This window comes from Sesamum indicum, linkage group LG6, assembly GCF_026168435.1.
Source record: "Sesamum indicum cultivar Baizhima isolate 11 linkage group LG6, ASM2616843v1, whole genome shotgun sequence".
In the NCBI taxonomy this organism is placed as follows: domain Eukaryota; kingdom Viridiplantae; phylum Streptophyta; class Magnoliopsida; order Lamiales; family Pedaliaceae; genus Sesamum; species Sesamum indicum.
The window spans coordinates 1,640,245-1,646,244 of record NC_142662.1 but is presented as its reverse complement, the minus strand read 5'-3'; positions in this window follow the sequence as shown (position 1 = coordinate 1,646,244).

Sequence of the window (6,000 nt, the reverse complement as noted above, 5' to 3'; positions counted from 1 at the left end):
CTTCTTCAGGTCAGTCTCTTGTCCTAAGACATCTACTCTAACAAGTGTCAAAATCTCCACTTATAGGGGAGGGGGGTAGGGGACTGAATGTGACCCCAAAAATAGGCTGGCCCAATAAAGCCCAAACTATCCAAAAAATGAAGAACGGATGCAAAACCCATGTTGCCCCCCAGGAGGTCTAATTCAAGGGAGGGCTAAAAATGTCCCAACGAAGTTTAGTCCAAGTAGAGTCCCCATGATGTTCGGCAGGTGCCCCCAAAAAAATAAATTCGCTAAAAAAAGCCCAAACGACCCAAATTTGAGAGGCCACGATCCAAGAAAACCTTACAAGCCCAGTCAAAGTCAAAACTCATCTCACATGGCGTCCAAAAGTAACCTATATGGTATTCATGTGGGATCTCAAGAGGCACACCTCACAAAATAAGATAAGGACCAACAATCCCCTTGGAGACACATAGCACATCTAGAGAAAAGTAACCTAAGTCCTAAAAGCTTGGACAATGGTTGTAACAAGGCTCCTCAATCACTTCCCTAAAATTCCGGAGAGGCATGCTTATTCTCCAGAAGACACCTTCAGCAAACTCCAACTGACTCCCCCAAATTTGGGGGGGATCTAACTATCGGGGACTCTCTACCGAATCATTGGGGGATTCAACATCAATATGATTTTCTTCAACCACTTTATGTTTGACTATAAATAGAGGTTCCTTCAGCGAGAGAGGACAAATTTTTGACATACTTTCGGTGTCTTCTACACTATAATCCTACACGCTAGAACTTTTAGCTTTATACTACAACTTTTGCTTAAAGGAGCCTTTGCATTTCGTACTTAGGGTTTTACTTCAATGTCAATCTCTCACTTATACACAAAAATCGAGCAATATCACTCGTCATTTCATCCGTTTCCACTATTTCATTTTCTAGCATTTTACTTTATTATTTTCCATCCTTAAAAATTTTTATATTTTCGACTCCAACGAGCTATATTACACTCATCTCATATGATTAGTGATCCCAAATTGAGCCTAATGCCACCAATCAAAATTTATCGACCATCGATAATTTTCATAATACAAGAAGTACAAAATCAAATCGAATTAATATTATTGGTGTGTTAAAACTTAAATTAACTGTTTCTTTAAGGAAAAATAATTTGTTTAGTTTTTTAAGTTTGTCTGCTATTAATTTTAGACTTTTAAATTTATCCATTTTAGTTTTAGTTCGTAACTTTCAAAATTGTTTAATTATACATATACATATATATATATATACACACACAATATATATATATAGTTTTAAAATTAAGCACTTTTGGAAAACGTATAAAGTTTTGCAAACACCCCAAGTACATGTAACTAAGTTAATTACTTTTTCCATGGTGATTGAATATACAGAATATGATTCCTACTTAAACAATATAAGATGCGTGCTTGAGAAAGCTGTTTTCCATTTTGCTTCCTAATTTTGCTATTCTTCCCACTACAAACCTTGAATTCATTCAAACAAAGTTGAAGAAAAGCCAGCTCTCAATGTTCAAGGTTATATTGATGCATGCACTCAAAATGGGATAATTACAATATCTTCTTTTAATATTTGGTATATTATATGTAGAATTTTTGTAATTTAAAAAGTTATATTTGGTATTTTTAAAGTTTGTTTTTGTCTGACAAATGAGTCCATTCATTCGTTGGTCAAAATTCACCGAATTTGTTAATATTAACAAAAAAAAAAAAGGATAAAAATCTATACTTACCTTCGATTGACTTATTACTGATTTATTGCATATTAAATAAAAAATTTTTATGACCAAATTACCCCTATACATCTTCAAACGTTAATGCATCTAAGCAGGTATGTTTTTACTGTTATAAAAGGGTAATTTAGTTTGAAAAAATTTATTTGTCTAGCAATAAATCACGAATAAGTCAATGCAGAGTAAGTATCAATTTTGATTCAGTTTATTTTGTTAAAATCAGCAAAATCAATTAATTTTGAATAATGGAGGAACTTACTTGTTAGATGGAAGCAAAACTCAACGGTACTATATGTAATTATCAAAACTACAAGGGGTCTTCGTATAATTACTTCAAATCTCATGGGAGGGAAGTATAGTTATTTCAAAGAAAAATTATCAAATCACGTAATGTTGGAGCATGAAATCTGATCCAACATTAATATATTCAGATTAATTTAGTGATCGCAAACCCAATTCTGTTTGATGGGTAACCTTTTAATATTGCTATTCACAGAGAACAATCATATAATAAAAATCTTGAGCAACTGTGGATATAGAAGAATGTTCGAAACTACATAAATTTTGTGCCTTGCTACTATTTTTCTGTATTTTCTTTTTGCACGAGTACGTTTGTAATCAGACTAAAACAAATTCCTAGCACAAAACAATGTTTTGCTTTCTTTCAAAAAATAAATAACAATCACACAATTTGATTGTTTTATCGCATTGCTGAATTGTCATAAATCGAAAAATGACAATCATGATTAGTATTTGTTACATGTTTTCACTTTTAACCATATAATAATTAGTGGTTACTAAAAATAATTTTAATACCCTCACTCTGATCATAAGGAAGATTTTTCGTACGTTCGAAAAGAGACTAAGACAACATAATTGTAATTTAAGGTTTGAATCAGGGCCTTTGATATTGGACCTGCATTATGACTACATCTCCCTCTTTTCCTGAGCACCAACACAAGTGGAGTTGAAGAAAGTTGCTGATGATTTTTTTAAGGTTTTATTTCCAGCACTAACATTGTCATTATTTCCCTATGAACCCTAGATTATCTTTCCCTTTTTACTATTTAAGCACTACTTAAATTTATTTTGGATAAATTACAACAAGAAGTTTGAAGTTTAGTTTAATTACATAAGTACTATATCTTTTGTGTAAAATTAAAAATACACCCCTGGGGGTGTCTTAGTAATTTATCCCACAGATATTTGTGTAAGTTTTTGTTTCTTAAAGAAATTGATATATGTAAACTATAATTACAATTTCATGGAATGTAGTTTGTAATTCTACATAGGGTAAAAGATATTTTTGGACAACATGTTTTTTTTAGTCTCATAAAATAAGGACAAAATTTTTTTGGTACCACAATTATGACATGTGTTGTTTTAGTCCCATAAAACTCATAATCACATATTTTTAGTCTCAAAAAGTCACGATTGTTGTAGTTTTTTGGACTAAAAAGACGTAATTTTGGGACCAAAAAGGCCCAAAATCACAATTTTTAGAATTAAAAAGACGTGATTTTGATTTTTATGGGGCTAAAAGCGTCACTTACCATAGTTGTGGTACCAAAAAAAATTCTACTCTTATTTTATGGGACTAAAAGTACATTTTGCTCGATATTTTGTGTGTTTAAACATAATGTCAGGGAATTTCGAGTAATATTACCATTTTAATTATTTTTTCAATATATAATGTTTTATTTATGTTTGCTTATCTTCAGAATTTCATACAACTTCAAGTTTTTTTATGTGTTGTGTAGTTGTACATCTAAATCAATATTTTCCACTTGGCTCGAAATCTAATCATGTGTTTCTTTTGGAGAAAAGAGTTCTAATGCTATGTGTCTATTCTAAATATTTGGCTGATCTAATTTAATTGATGAAAGATGAATTTATGATCATGAGGTGATGGGTTTAAAATTCATTAAGGTGTCGTGTTATCTATTGTAAGATTAAATTACAGTAGATATTGTCTTGTCCGACACAAGGACTTTATTCCATGCCTCTTTCAATTTTTTCGATGTATTTTTGTATTTTTTTATCCATAATTTAATTAAATAATAATAAAAATATTTTTTTATACAAATATAATCCATCAAGTGTAAAAATATTATTCCATAGATTTTTCATAATTTTTTAATGTGTGTTCATATTTTTTCCTAATTAATAAATAAAATAATATAAATATTTTCAGAACATTAAAATATATTCTAACAATAAAAATAAATTATTCATGTAATTTTGAGCTGACGTGGAAGTTTTCGTTCAAAAGTATGAGGAAGAAATAACCTATTTATATGTAAAGAAGACTTAACGCACGTCTCTTGCCGTTAGCAATTTAAGGGGATCCCCAATGTGTCCTGAAATTGAAAAAAGAAAAGGAACTTAATGGATGTAATGTGCGAATTGCCTATAGTATGGGACCAAAATTAAATATGGATAATTTACCCTCTATTGTAATTATATTTATTGATTAACAATAAATATTCGAGTGTTTGTAAAAACTTCTGTTATTAGAAAAATAATTTTTGTAGAAAAAATTGAAGTTTTATCAAAATCAAAAGTGCATAGTGTTTGGAAAAAAGTGAAAAACGAACAAAAACTAAATTAGATAGTGTTCGAGAAAAAATCACTTGTAAAATAAATTTAATTGATTAAAAACTATTTTGTTCTCATGTGCTATTTTTGTTTATATTTGCACTTGTTGTTTGTCAATAATAATTATTTTTTTACAAAATTAATAAATTTTATTTTAATTAGGATATTTCATATTTAATTTTTTAAAATAAATTAATAGAAAAATTGAATGCTTAATTTAATAACACTCCCACTAAATTATATAATTATTGATTCATACACAATAATTAAACTTGCATAATTATAAAAAAAATATTAATTACAACACATATTCAATTTATATTTTTAATAATATAGGAATAATATAATTATATAATATTACAAATAAATTTTTTTTATATATGTTGCAAGTGTATTAGAATTAGATTATTCAGATCATCTGAATACTCCAATATCAACTTTAAATATATAATTTTAAAAATAAAAACAATAATGTTGAATGATATTATTATAATAAAGTAAAATAATGAAAAATGGTATTGAATTTATTTTAGAAAAAACCCAAATCCGGCATTTGACTTAAAAACATATTTCTTGATAGTTTTAGAAACAGAAAGTGACATTCTAAACACCTAAGAAATATTCTTTGGAAGTTCGAAACTGAAAAATACTTTTTCAAAGCCCTCACAAATACTCTCATAATTAATTAGTATATTAATTCAAATTTATGATGTAATATAATTTATTTCCCAAAAAAAGAAAAAGGAATTTGAATTTCTCTTAATAAAATTCCTAATTGTCACATCTATAATGCAGGAGAAAGGATTCTAATCCTCATTAGAACAATCCAGACATGTGATCATCAATCCACTCAAGTTAAGGATGTTAATCCAGTATTGTCTAATCCTGATCATGCCTTCAAATTACATTAATCCAATTAGAATATGGCTTTAATAAAAATAACACACTCATCGTATAGTTAAATTTGATAAAATAAAATCAATTACATTTTAGTTGATTGATCTGATTCGAACTAACGTTGGGACTTATTTGCTGGATGAAAGTAAATTTTAGGGTGTTAGATGTAATTTTTTTAAACTACAAGAGATATATGTATAATTACACAAAATCTCAAAAGAGAGGAGTGTAATTATTCCTAAATTTTAATTAAAAAAAAAGGGATAACTACACTCATTTCCCCTGAGATTTGGTGTAATTTAGATCCCAAGTGGTTTGAAAAATTACATCTAGTATTCTTGAGGTTTGCTTTCGTCTAACAAGTAATTTCATGTTAGTCAAAGTTCACTGAATTTGCTGATATTAACAAAATAACTGAATGAAAATTGATGTTTACCCTTGATTGACTTAAAACTGATTTGTTGCATGTTGAACATTTTATTTATGATCAAATTACCCTTATAATGGTGAAAATATACATTTTCGAATGCATTAATATATGAAAACGTACTAGAGCAATTTAATTATAAAAAAATTCATTTAACTTGCTGTAAGTTAGTAATAAGTCAAATGAGTAAATATAGATTTTTTTTGTTAATATCAGTAAATTTAATTAATTTTAATTAATGATTTAAATTTGAGCAAATCTCAATAATATTAAATATAATTTCCTAAACCACGCGAGTTCTATGGAGGGGAGCTTAATTATCCAA